We start from the raw sequence: 14,953 nt of genomic DNA, 5'->3' as shown, positions 1-14,953 counted from the left end.
ATCTTTATATTTCCAACTATATAAGCTTTAGGCTAGGCTTAACATTCTTTCCCAAACCTTCTATGTCTAGAAATCCTATGCTTACATATTTCAGTAATATCACAAATTAATGCTTTGCCTGCCTGATATCAAATATTGCAAAAGGCTATTTTTCCTCAATCTAGGTAGTTATGGACTAGAACGGGTAGGCAACCTTGGCTCTTTTATGACTCGTGGACTTCAACTCCCAGAATTCCTGAGTTGAATTCTGGGAGTTGAAGTCCACAAGTCATAAAAGAGCCAAGGTTGCCTACCCCTGGACTAGAACATCATTGCTGCTGCTTTAATGTCCAGTCAGATCCTAACATTTATCCTATTCTATATCAAAATCCATTTTGCTCATGATTTTATTTTACAGGTTTCATGGCCTGTATCCACACTTTCTGGGCAATGCATGACAAAGTAAATACCCTGCACAATTAATAAGCTCCCCTGCCTCTCTCTCCCCCTTCCTACATGTCCACTGTAAATATTTTGGCAGAAGGCTGAGAAAAATAAGTTATTTTAATGGCTTTATGGAAAGCCAAGAAGGAGGGGATTTCATGCACCTCTGACAGAAAGGACATTTAAAGCATGGCAGTCAGACCGGAAAAAGGCTAATGCCTTGAACACGTCCTTCTTGACCTCAAGTGGAGTGGAGCTCTCAGAAGATCTTTTTTCAGTGTTCTCATTGTATGGCACTGGGCCAAAGCATTATGTGGCCTTTTCTTTAGGGAACAAATAGACAGGTGTATGAGTGGCCTCAGATGTGATGTGTGTGTGCTTTTTTAAGATTTTGGTTTGATGTTCTGTTTCTAAACTGAGCTGAAGAGCTGGATGAGAAACGAAAAGTCTTCAAAGAAAAACAAGAAAATCCAGTTGCCTCGTGAAAAAGTATCTTTGGGTGTTCTGTTTCTTGTTTTAATTTGAATTTAACCACCCAGAGTTGCTTTTATGAGTTGCATGAATATAAACTGAATCAGTCAATAAATCAGAAACCTTGGGAAGATAATACCTGATATAGTCTGGTTCTGTGTAGTAAGAAGTTATGTGATAATCAGCATTTTGATCATACTGGTCAAACTGGTAATTGATCACATTTATAAGGAGTAAAATGCCATACATGTTTTTCCTAACTATTTCTGATTTGTTGCAATTTGATATTTTTATAATTAATACATAAATAAGATTTGTATTTATATTTACAATAATTTTAATAATGCAGTACTGTCCCTTGTTAATTAGCAGTTCAATGAAAGCTTACTCCATCTGCCAGGCAAATAGGCTGGCAATGACATTTGGTTCCATGTCTTAGATATGGATGAAGAAAAACAACTGGTGAGTTTTCTGGCATCAGCAGGATAGCATAATACACTTTGATTTTCTGCAGGCCCATCAGCACATGCCATGCCATACACACACACCAATTACATGCTTTTCACTGTGCCCCTGTTGAAAGATCCTAGGGTCCCTGTGGGTCCATATGTCTCCCAGAACCCCTGCTCTAAAGTACTGCTTAAATTGACTGTAGGAGCACAATGGTTTGATTAATAGAATTATATATGTTAAGCATAAGAAATCAGGAGCCAGAGGGGTTCAAATGACACTTTATGGCAGGTTTATTGCATGCTAACACTCTCTAGAAGAATCTGAATTACTAAACTACTTAACAGTCAAAATTGGCGGTAGATAAGGGTCAACGGAAGGAAAGGTAGACTGGACTTAGACCTCTTGTGGATGTGAAGGAACTCAAGATTGATGATGTGCTTGACCCTTCGCTCAACCTTATCCTGGTCATCTACATCATATACATATTTGAAAAATGAATATTTTTTATTTTAATCCTAGAAAAAACACCTGTGATTTTTTTATATTTAGTTTAATGTAAAGATTTTTAAACTTTTAAAATATTTTCATCCTAACCATACAGATTAATACTATGACATATGTCCCCAATGGCTATGTATTTTTCATCACTCCTCCCGCCTCAGTTATGTTCCTTGTGAAAGGTTGGTGTTCTTTTCTGTGATTATCCAGCTCTTTATTGATATCCCAAACATGTTGATGAAAACAACAGTTTCTATTCTTTTTATTCTATATTTTTGTATATTTTAATCCTGCATTTAATGCAAGCTTTAGTGCAATTGTCAAACCTTCAGGGTGCTAAACTTGAAAAACTGAATTGTTTTCTCACTATTCAATTGTGTTACCTTTGCATATCTATTTAGGAAGGATAAGGGGCTGTGTCACTTATGGGGCTTCTGGGACTATTTATCGTGAGAGTCTTTGTGAGGCCCTATGCAACTTCTTTTTGTCTTTTCAATTCTGAAATGTTTCTTCAGTTGCTTTGTGTCTTTGATCATGGAGATCACTATGGGTGGTCTTAACACAGTAACATAAGGCACTTCTCTTCCTGCGGAAACATTTAAGGGCAGGGAATAGGTGGGAACTCCTGTGCACAGAGTAAATTGTAACACAAAGAGAAGGACAGGAATTTAAAAACGTCTACTTTTGAATGTATTCACTTCTGTCTTAAATTTGATAAAGTTTTTCTTTTCACAATTGTTTAAGCACTTTGTGTGCATTATTATGTGACTTCTTTCAGAGTGGCATTTCCCTTCAAAAATATTAAATGCACAAATAAAAAAACTTATTGTCAGATACAAACAGATATTATAGAATTGGCTTTTCACGCTGGGTACTTGAGGAGCCATCTTGGAAGGCATTCACCATCCTGTTAATTGGCAAAGGAGGGGATGCTGGGCCACCCATTGGTGGTGGGATGGGGAGCAAGCCATTTCTGCAGCGGTCTCAACCTATGGAATATATTGTTCCCTGAAATGTGTGTATCTCCTACATGCCAATCATTTTAGAAGGCCACAAACTCCTCGTTCTTTAGCCATATATTTGAAATTTACAGCCATCATGTGGTTTGGTTTGTTACTGTTTTTTAAAGTAATGTTTTAATACAGGTAGTCCTTGACTTAAATAGTTGGTTTAATGATTGTTTGAAATTACAATGGCACTGAAAAAAAGTGACTTATAACCGTTTTTCACACTTATGATCATTGGTGCATCCCCATGGTCAGGTGATAAAAATTCAGCAACTGACTCATATTTATGACAATTGCAGTGTCCCAGGATCCTGTAATCACCTTTTGTGACCTTCAGACAAGCAGAGTCAATGGGGAATCCAGATTCACTTAACAATCATTTTACTAACTTAACTGCAGTGATTCACGTAATAACTGTGGCAAGAAAGGTTGTAAAATGGAGCAAAACTCATTTAACAACTATCTCACTTAACAACAGAAATTTGGGCTCAATTGTGGTTATAAATTGAGGACTACCACTATTGCTTCATAACTAGTGATGTTTTGCAGTTGTGTGATGACTTATATTACTTTTTTTCTGATTTTTTATTCTTTCAGTGTAAGCTGCTCCGGGTCTTGGGAGCGGGCATGGCTATAGATTTTAGTAAAGAAAGACTGTAAGTAGCTTTATTACAGTCTGTTTTGAAAAAACAAAGTATGTAAAATAAGACTGATACCACTAATTGATCTAGCTTTGTTTTCCAAAAATAGTTTTTTCCCCTCCTTTGTTACTTTTTGGAAATTAGAGCATTGTAGCAAGGATTGGGGGGTGTAGTTTCCAGGTTTTTGAAGGATAACAGTATAATTAGCAGGAAATAGTTCATGTTTATTGATATAGCTCTAAAAGTAATGGTATAAAGAGGAAGCATTATGAGACCATATATTTTGTTTAGCTGCTCTGTGAATAAAATAAAATAATGTTCCCAAAGCAGTGCTACCGATATGATGACAAAGTAGAGATGGATGGGATGAAGCTTCTTTTCAGCAAATTGTTTTATTGACTCAAAAGCTTTCAGTGGAAGTGATTTTTCCTTTAAAATAAATGTGTTTTATTAAGCAGTTTGTTTTTAATGTGCAGGGTACATGTACTTTTTTCCTGATTTTTTAGGAACTGCAAGTCTATTCTGCATCTAAATTCTATAGAGTACAATGATCAAAAGGACATATGGCTAAATAGAATCGCCCTGCAAAACTCATTGTAAAGAAGTAATACATATTCTTATGTATGCATACATGCACTATCCACATAATTTTAAAAGGTGTTATTGTGGAAATCAGAAATGGAGAAAATGGAATATTATCAGTACCCATGATTGTTCTGACTGCTGAAGACAGCCTGTCATCAAAACTTCGTGGTCCCCATGGAATGATCTAAGCTGTCTTCAAGACTTTACCTCCTAAGAGGTAGAAGCTGGATAGAAAATGCTTTCCTCTGTCAGATTCCATATGTCCAGCTGGGAGATGTGAAGGAAAACAGTTGTGTGAGACCAGCCACTCTTGTTTGATTCAGTAAACTATGGTTAAGCAAATCATGGCTTGCTGTACATGATTCGTGAACTCAAATACATTCTTTAGATCCTACTTGAGAAAAAAATAAACTTTTGGTAGCAGGAATCAAAAAGGTATTGATGTAGTAATCCAAGCATATGAACCTGATGGTTTCCATGTTTGTTTGCTTGTTTTGGTCTGTTGTTCTGATCCTACATTACTCAGAGTAGTAAAGGATATTAGGAACTATTCTGCAACACATCAGAAACCTTCCAAGTTAATAAAGTTGCAATAGCTGTTCATTCTTGTCTGCTGTTATTCATGCCATTGGCTGTGGAATACTGTACTGACAGATAGATGGGATTTGGTAATTCTGAGGCTGGATTGAGCTACTAAAAAGTGATAAAAGGCTATATCATAGGTCGCTGAGGGAGTCTAGTCAATTGATCTTTTTGATTTTATACTACGGACTGTCATTGCTGATTTTCTGTTTAAAAGTATTTGAAAACGGGAAACAAAATAGATTGTTCATAGTATAACAGGTAGAATCTGGATCGAGGAAGACATTTGTCACAAACCCTGTGCTTGTGTTATGGCTGAGCTAAAATGCTTGTTAAATCAAGAAGCTACCAAAATCTCTTGAAATAAAAGCCACAAGGAGTTTTATGGCATTGAAAGAATAGCAAATTAATTGGTACATATTCTGTTGTGGGTTAAAACACGCTTCCTTGGATGCATGATATAAACTCAGTGAGTTAAATGTGTTGGAACAAGTTTTATGTAAAACTAGGTCAAATTCTAGGGTGCAAAGCAAAGTAAGCTTTTTTTGGAAGACTAAAATAATTCTATTTGAATGGCTGTCACTGATAATGGATTAGGGATCAAATTGGGACCAGGTCATGCTTGGAGTAAACCACTTCTTTAGCTGGGCTTTATTTGCATAATCTTTACATGATTTATCCTTTTAGGTTCATTCCACTGTACTGAAAATAATTACAACCTCAGGAGTCACATGGAGGTTTATTAAACATTTAAAAGATGCCTAAGAACTTTTTATTTTTGCTATAACAAACATTCAACTGATTTTATGGAATTGAGTAAGATTTCCTCTTTTTTCTCCTTAGGGCTCAGAGGAATAGCATCACCCCCATTTTGTGTTTGTTACCTTGGCCTCTTGTCCCTTTATCACAGCTCAGTTATGCTTTCTTAGTGTGATGGTCTCAGAAATTGACAGAAATGTAATTAACATATTAACCACTATTAATCTCCATACTGATGCTCATAATTCTTAGGAGGGAATATTGTTTGTTTGCCAAATACAGTTGTCCCATTCAATGCTATCATAGAGTGTTAGCTTTAAAATGGATGTTCAGGTATATTAGGTCCAGCAGCCCCTTTGCCTAGAGCAGCAGTCCTGACAGAAGGCCATCCAGCAGGAAGAGAAAGTCCATTCCCCAAATAAATAGAGGAATTCTGTTTTCAAGTCCTTGAGTCAAGCTTAACATATTACAAATATACAATTTTCTTGGCAGCAGTGCAAAAGTAAAATTCCACTGCTTTCTTCCTGTATATTTTAAGCTTCTTAGTCAGCCTACAGCCCTGTACTTGCCTCCCATCCATGTACTAACCAGGCCCAAACCTGCTTTCCTTCTAATACTATCTCAACCAGGCGCTCTTACCTGATCTGACTTTTGCTGGGATTTTTTTGGCGGAGAAAGGTAAAGGAAACTCTCTTCAAAGGCAGAAATTAGGCACCCTACCCTCTATTGTGATAACTGACTGGATGACTGTCTATGTCCTTAAAGATAGATTTTCTATCACAGATACCTGCTATTACTGACAATTTTAGAATTGTGAGTGGAAATAGAAAAGGGGATTAAATAATAATACTTTGGCTATGTAGCTGTCTGCCAACTAAGCATGCCTTATGTGATAACTGAGACAACAGAGATGCGGACTCAGGAGTATCACTTGAGAGGCAAATCCTGTCCCATTATAACCATTATAATGTTTGTATAATATTACAATGTGCTTTCCAGCCTTGACTGTGTGCCATTCTCTTGCTCTGTATTTCTTGACATCTACAGCAGTCTCATATTATGACATCTGTCTGTTGCCCTTTGGGGCTGATATCCAGTCTCCAGGAGCAAATGAGCTCCTCAGGCTATTCTTATGCCAGCCATCTTGTTCCAGCTGCTCAAGTTTCTTTCCACCCGGCTATGATTGCCTTGACAAGGGGGAATGACTGTTTGTGTAGCCAAACCCCAGTGCGTGGGATTGGTAACCTCTGACCCTGGCCAAAGTAATCATTGTTTCTGAAACAAGAGAGGAGCTGTACTTGAAACAAGTGGGTGTGCTGTCACGCCTGGAGCCTAAAGAGGAGCTCTACTGAAGAGGCTTCCTGTTTATCTTCGAGAGAGTGATTGCTATTGGCTGGGCTTCTGTGTTATTTGTGATTTGGAGAAAGCTGAGAATGGGGGAGGAAGAGCTAGAAAATTTGCATTGTTTTATTACAGCCTCTGCTTTTGTGTCCTGGAGCACAACTAGGCAGATGAAAAGGAGCTCACAATGATTTAGAACAAGAGAAAAATATGTATTTTAAATTGTGACTTTCCCCCAAAAAAACAATAGTAGTAAATAGTAATTAATCACATAATGCAAAAGGAAGAGGAGTGGCTATGGCTTTGAAAGAAGAAAGAAAGATTCAGAATAATGCAGTGGGTTCAAATAGACAAAATTAAGTTTAAATGGGAGAAATAGGGAGTTTTTATCAGGGAACCAAATAATAATAAAAACAATAAAATAAGTAAAAACAAAACAAAATAAAAAGAAAACAAGATTTCCTATTTTTAGTATTAGTATTATTATTTCTATTGTTGTGCAATAGAAACTGTTGTACCAGAGAGATATTATATTCCTTGTGTGTCTAACCACACTTGGCCAAAGAAAGTATTCTATTCTATTCTTTTAAAAAAAAGGGGGGGGGAATGCACCTGATGAAGAGTTGACCCTAAATTCTTCTAATAGATTTGGATGTTCTAATAGAGTAGAAGCGAAAAGTGTATAAAGAAGGCTCACAGTTCTGTCAATAAGCAAGATAACTTTCAGAAAACAGAACTGAATGGGACCAACATTGGTGTTGCAGGAGAAGCCGGCAAAAGGAAGATCAGAGGGGTATTGGATATAGCCAAGAGCAGCAAAAAACCTCCCAGGGCATCCTATAGGAGAAGCAGTTTGAGCAATGATTTGAAACGTCCCTCCTATCGTAAGTCCCCCCTCCTTTCTTCCTCTGAATATGTGATCCAGGGCAGTGTATTTGTTGCTTGCTTTGGCTTCCTGGTGCACACAAACACATGCTACTGAGGGAGGAGGGAGGGTGTGTGGAGGAGAGCAAACAAAAAAAACCTGACATAGCATCTTACTTTGTTACCCAGAAAATACAGATGTATCCTGTGGCTGCTGCTGGTAAATTGATTGGGAAAAATTCCAAAAGCCATGCTCTGTATGTTTCCATACTTTGTTTAAAGTTGAAACTTAAATCTAAATCAAAGTTGAAATGTCTTCTTTGGTTCTCACCGGAGGAAGGAGCAGTGAAAAAGGCAAGCTGACAGCACATTTACTGCTGGGTACTGTAGTCTCCCAACAGGCATGGTGGGTGGTAGTGCCTTGAAGGCAGCTGGAATAAAGATAATCCTATCATTGTTATGCAGACTGCTGGGAAGAAGAATTGCCATCTGGATTCTTGGGAATCCCACATCTTAAAAGGAGTCCTCCAAACTAAAAAAAAGTAAGGAGGAGAAGACATGGTTTTGGAGTTTTTTTACCTAATTTTATTCTGGATGCCTTTAATTTTGCTTCTATTGCTACTGCTGCTCCTCTTCTTTTCTTCCTTCTCCTGTCCCAAATGGTAACATTTCTTCTTTTATTTAGCATTTTTTGAATAGAATTGAGTTTTATTCCTCCTTCCCCAAACCCAAAATGAATAAAACTTCAACTGTTCAGTAAAATGAAAATATCTCTCCCTCCAAATATTTTCCCATTGAGATTATTCAAACACAGAATTATAAGGTAAGTGCATAAATTCTTTCAACAAAATTTGTGCTTCTTTGCTATAATGTTGGAATTGTATGTATGTATGTATGTATGTATGTATGTATGTATGTATGTATGTCTTTGGTTGTTCGGGTTTTCTCCCGCGTAAAATTGGAAGTGTCTTGGCGACGTTTCGACAAAGTCCCATTCGTCATCTTCAGGCTGGTGTTTTCAGCTTCGTGCTTCAAGGAGCAATGTGTGGTCTTAGCTGTTTCTTCCTTTTAACTGCCAGTGGGAGTATGAACTGATTGGGTGGGAGCTTGGCTATGCTCTGATTGGCTGGGGGATTGGCTGTGCTCTGATTGGCTGGGGGAGTGTTCTGTTTGGGTGGGGGCTTTGTTGTGCTCAGGTTAGTCTGAGTTGCAGGGGGATGTGAGATGCTGAGCTGCATTTCTATTGTTTGGCTTCGCGTTCGTGGTCGTGCCTCATCTTCATGGTGGGTGTCAGTTTGCTTCATGTATGGATTGGAGGGGTTTAAAGTGGCTACTGATGCAGCTGTGGTCTGGATTCCAATGGATTCCAAAGGAATAAGATTACCAAACTAATCCAAACTTAATGTGTTACGCATTAAGACTTTATCAGTTTGTATTCAGAAATCTCACAATATTTTAAATACTTTTTACTGCATTTTCAATTATATGTTCCCGCCATTTTTTTATTATTGGCACATGATATTTTTACAAGGTGTTCCAGTGAATCATCTTGGAACTGTATTATGTTCTTTATATTTAGTTTGTGTGATCTTCTTGCATGAGCTAAATATATGATTACTGGGTTTTTTTGCTTCTTTTTGTTGCACAAGTTGCACTTTAAATCAGTTCTGGCCTTTGATCTTATTGGTTCAAATAGCTTGCGTTTGAGCAGCCAAAATCAAGCCTTCAGTTTCTTTTTGTAATGTTCCAGTTGTAATCCATTGCCTCATTTTATTTTTATCCATTTTCCATGGATCTTTTGTAGAAATTGAGCATATGTTTTTCTTTGCCAGCATTCTGTTTCAGTTTTTATTACATTATTTTGTTATTCATGTTTTGTTTCCTGCACATTCCATAAGTTCCAATTTTTAATTTGCATCAATGCTTGTTCTTGACAGTCTTTTATATAATCAGCCAATGCACACATATCTTTTTCAACAGTTTGTTTGACTTGAAATAAACGTCTGCCTCCATTTCTTTGGAGCAGATATAATCTATCAATAATAGTAATGATATTGTAATTCGCAGTGGACAATCATGAGGGGTTTTTTGTTTTTCAGTCTAAACTGTTCAGGTTGTAATATTATTATAATTATTTCACAGAATCATACTGTATATTATAAAGACTGGACTATCTAGACCAGCCCTCAACCTAGTTTAAGAAGAGACTGGACAGCCACTTGTCCGAAATGGTGTAGGGTTTCCTGCCCGAGCAGGGGGTTGGACTAGATGACCTCCAAGGTCCCTTCCAACTTTACTATTATTATTATTATAGTACAGAAAACTATTACTACAGCATCCCTGAGACTGATTCAATTGTGATAGACTAAGAAGAGCCCCAAAGTGCCAATTACAAAAACAATAATTGCCTGGGTTGATTTTTATTCACTCTGTTGTTCATCTGGTCTCATTGCTTGTGTCCTCCAAGCAAAGTGAAAGAGAGGAATTTTTTTTGTACCCAGAAGAATAACTGATTCTACTTTGGGACACTGACTTTATTAATGCAACATGGTAAACCTTAAACCCTTCTTAACAAAACATACTTGCTAAGTTCACATATTACAGTTTAATTGATTCACAAAACATACTAAGATAATGGCTTGGTTTATATAACAACTTACCCAGCTTCATTTTAGCTCAGTGTAGAACATGTGAAAACCCAGTAATTAAATCTAATTGCTGATGCACTACCCATTAACTTCATGCTTGATTATGATTGATTTAGTTAAAGCAAAAGGATATGATCGCCCACATTGTGGGTTTTTTGTATGATTTATCTCAGAAGCTCAAGCAAGTGGAGTTTGGAAGGAAGAGAAAAAAAATTGGCAGTAGTGCTTATCTATTATCAGTTTGTTATGATTCCGTGTATATAAGCAATAGGTGTCCCCTTCACAAAAATATCCTATCTAGGAGAGATGACATTCTTGATGGAGAAAGCCAATATTGTGGTTTTAGAAATAAACAGTCTTCCATTTCCCAGGCACATGTAGCTCAGTAAGTAGATCTTCTTGCACATAAGAGAGACATAACTGATTTTGTAATTGAAATCCAAAATACTTTATTTACAGTACAGATGCTCACTTTCTGCTATGAAATGTAGAGAGGAAGTTTGAACCACACATGTGGGAACGTGTAGCGCACTACACAGTTTAGTCTCTCATAGACACACAGTTCAGAGAAGTATCTGATTTTTCTCCCACATCTGTGTATAGAAGCTACTTTGAGAACCAGATGGGGAAAAGTAGCATTATTATCAGATAGGAATCCTTCCCCCACTTCCTTAGTCCATCTTTCTTTTAAGACAGTCTGACTTTATTTGTCACATTAACTTCTCCATTTGAAGTATTGTTTTGGAACAAGTTTAATTACTTGTATTTACTTTCTAAATCTTAGCTAATCTCCACATATGTTGGGTGCAATTTCTAGAATTCCCAATTGGGTCTTCTGAGTTCAGAAGCTGACAATTGTAAATTCAACAAATGTTTGGTGAAAAAAGGAACATCTCGTTAAAGTTAAGCTAGTGACTTCATGAGCACACCTGTACAGTTTTCTTAGTAATAATATGGAAGTGGTTTATCATTGTCTTCTTATATGAAATGTTTTCTGTTGGTTTACGATCCAAATATTAAGCACATCAACCCTGCTTAACTTTTCAAGTTTAGCCAGAGCTGGTTAGGTGCTGCCGCTTAGTTAGATATACTGATGGGAAGGAGTAGCGCATCTGGACTGGATCAAGTTTTTTTTTTTAAAGAAACCAAATGAAACCCTTATACTCTAAAGTAGAAAATACTATGGTACACTTTTCTCTTTTAGGAAAAGAAGTTACATTTAAACTCCTAGTTCCTGTAACATGCTAAAAACAAACACTAAACAACATTTGTATTTCCAAAATGTGTTAGTGTACACTTATTTATAAACATTGAGGTTAGAATGAAATATTTCAACAGAAGGTGCATGAGGAGCCTAGTTCAAAGGCCTCTGTAGAGTGCTTGGGAATTCTTTGAAGCTATGTACACAGAACTCTTAAAAATGTACATGAAATATCATCAACCAGTTATTTGACAAGTGAAAGCAAAGCTGAAGGGCTGAGTTTACCTTCACTTACTTCTGATCAGGATAGGAATTCTACTTTATTTTGTTGGTGAGTCAGTAAGGAGCTTCATATACTGAATGTTTTCTGGCTTTATTTTTATTTGTCATTAATTCTGGAATATAACTAGTGCAATGATTTTTATAGAGATCCTGACCTTCTGTCAAAGATGTCAGACGGGACTAATCAGGCTTGGAGTGCCTTAATAAGCCTACAAGGACCTAACCAAATATTGAGATGTAACTGACCTCCTGTAACTCACTGCAGATCCCTTTGGAGCTTCCAAAAAGATGTAGTGGCATCTCCTACTTTGCCCCCCAAAACCACACCAAGCGATTGGGCTGAAAAAAGTGATTGGCCTAAAGTCACCCAATGAGCTTCTATGCCTCAGAATAGACTTGAACCTATGTTTGCCTGATGCCAATCCAACACTTTCATCACTACATGATTCTATCTGTATTCATGAAGAAGGACCACAACTCCGAGATAAATTATCTACTTCGAAGAGATAGCAAGGAATGAGAATTATCTTCTCAATCACCAGAAGCAAGCTAGATTGCTTCCTAATTATGTCCTCTCGGTTAGATGGAGCCCCTGGGATTATGAGAAATTGATGCTGAAAATTTGAGTTCCAATGAAAAGTTATAATAAGGAAAAATATGGATTCTTGAAACCTAATGAACTGTAAGATTATTTCAAATCTATACTCAGTCTTTAAGGCAAGATACAAAGCAGGAGTCACTGCAAACTGAACATTTTTGAATGGTCATTGAAAACAAGCAAAATAAAAATGTTAGCTCAAGGAGATAAGAAAAACCAATCTGGATTAGAATAGAAAAAAGTGGTGCTTCTTACAACAGTTCATTTAATGACTATTCGAAGTTAACAATGGCACTGAAAAAAGTGACCGATGACCATTTTTCATACTTGTGACCATTGCAACATTCCCACAACCACGTGATCAAAATTCAGACACTTGGCAATTGATTCATATTTATGACAGTTGCAGTGTCCCGGGGTCACTGTGTCTCCTTTTGCGACCTACTTACAAGCAAAGTCAATGGGGAAGGCAGATTCACTTAACAACCATGTTATTAACTTAACATCTGCAGTGATTCACTTAACAACTGTAGCAATAAAGGTCATAAAATGGGGCAAAACTCACTTAACAAATGTCTCGCTTAACAACAGACATTTTGGGCTCAATTGTGGCTGTAAGTTGAGGACTACCTGTATTCAGTTCTTGAGTTTCACTTTCCAGAAAAGTTCAGTTTTCTAAATTGTTCCAGAGACAAAATGGCCAAGGTGTAAAGGTTCATTGCAGTCCAGGAAATGGAGAATCTATGGATGGGTGAACATACGGAAGGGCTGAGGGAAGTGATTCCTCTTTAGGAAGGAAAAGGTGGTTGAGCTTCTTCTGTAGCAGAAAAGGACGCTATGTTGTGTCTTACATTAGCTTTGGTTCCTCTTTCTTTCCTGCCTTTCACATTTTTCCCATACTATTCCTCAACTTTCATTAAGTTTTACCATGCTGGATTTAAGTAAATCTAGAATTAATTTTATTTAATCTGCTTGTTACTTTGCTGAACATAAATGCATGGAGTTGCTTCATGGAGCAATAAAACAAATTTTCATATTGGAATTTAGGATAGGAGGCCAAGGAAGACTATCTCTGGGCTAGAAATTGTATATAGTATGTATGTGAGTTGCAGTTACTTAAATGTGTAGATATTTAGTCTTAATAGCAAACATATAATAAACAATATCCATCTCAAGGTGAAAGTGCTAACTTGCATTTGTTCATATAGCAAACAAAGAAAACAAGCTTTGAGTTCTCTGTTATTTTCATAAAACTAGACTCCCCCCCCCCCCAGTAGTTTTGTTCCTAGGGGACTTTTAAAAATTATCTGCTACCCACGATGTTTCCTTTCTTTTTTTCTAGTGAAAATATTCTTTGCTATCAATTTAGGATTTGCCACAGTGACCTCTAGTGGTGCCAGGACTTTTCATGTACAGTTCTTTTCTTAGCATTTTCCTGCAAGTGCAGGGTCCGCTTTTTTGCCAAATCAACATGAAAACCTGCTGGGTGACTTTGGGTCAGCCACTGTCTCTCAGCCAATGATGTTAATTGCTCATTGTGCGGTTTAGAATTAGAATTACTTGGAGTGAATTATAATTCAGATAGGAATTTCAGGATAGATTTTAGATTCAAGATAGGGCCCTCAGTAGACAAAATAGTTTTGAGTATATGAATGAATTGAATTGCATCAGCACTGTAACTTTAGCCTAGATAAATTTTTGTTGTTTTGGTCCAACATTATTTATAGCTCATTCTTCTTGAGTATTCTGCTGTTTCTTACTCAGTCATATTTACTGTATGACTTACATCTGTATACTTTGCCGTGCCAGAAATTAAATATATCTTAGAAATGTTTGTTTGAAAATCCTTCCTTGACTGGTTATGTACTTGTCAAGCCATTGACTCTTAGTTGTCACATAGATAGATTTTCTCCATCATGAGCCGTCCGTTTTTCAGGCCTTCCAATGGTATACCCATCACCACAGTAGTTGAGTTCATCCACCTTGCTTTTGGTCATCCTCTTCTTCCCTTTCCTTTTACCTTTCCCACATTAGAGCCTTCTCCAGAAATCTAGGTCTTTGTTTAATGTTTATGAAGTAGGATAATTTAAGCCTGGTTATTTGTGCCTTAAGTGACAACTCTAAGTTGATTTGGTGAACAATCCATTTGATTGTTTACTTGTCTGTCCACAGAATTCTCAGGAGTTTTCTCCATCACCAAAGTTCAAAAGAGTCAGTAGTCTTCCTATCCTGCTTCTTTAAAGTCCATAGAGTGTCATGCAAGTCCTTACTGCCACCCCAAAGTTCATAAAGTAATGACATTTCTTAAATGCTGATCTTAGAACTCAAATAAATATGAATCTTGGATTATACTTGAAATGCTTTAATTGGAAAGCAGCATTTCATACACATATCTTACAAAGAGGAAGGGTAATTCAGGTGGAGATCTCTACTCCAGCAAAGGAAAAGTCCCAATATCTGATGTTTTAGAAGTTAAGTAACAGTAAACTTAATATTGCAAATAAGAGACCATGTTTTGTAATTGCATGATACTGTCAGATAATGTTGTTTATCAGTGTTTATCAAGCTGGGACACTTCCCATTGTGCTTTCAACTGCAAA

At 36.9% G+C, this 14,953-nt stretch overlaps 1 protein-coding gene across 2 annotated transcripts in view; it reads left to right on the top strand.

Annotated features, from left to right (window-relative positions):
- Positions 1–14,953, top strand: part of PLCG1 (phospholipase C gamma 1) — a 93,029-nt gene that overhangs the window by 21,623 nt on the left and 56,453 nt on the right. The window lies entirely within an intron of this gene.

The sequence above is a fragment of the Crotalus tigris genome, unplaced genomic scaffold (assembly GCF_016545835.1).
Source record: "Crotalus tigris isolate CLP2741 ecotype Arizona unplaced genomic scaffold, ASM1654583v1 scf7180000018371.15429387391:27106975, whole genome shotgun sequence".
Taxonomy (NCBI): domain Eukaryota; kingdom Metazoa; phylum Chordata; class Lepidosauria; order Squamata; family Viperidae; genus Crotalus; species Crotalus tigris.
The sequence above is the reverse complement of the archived record's forward strand: the minus strand, read 5'-3'. Positions and strand labels throughout refer to the sequence as shown.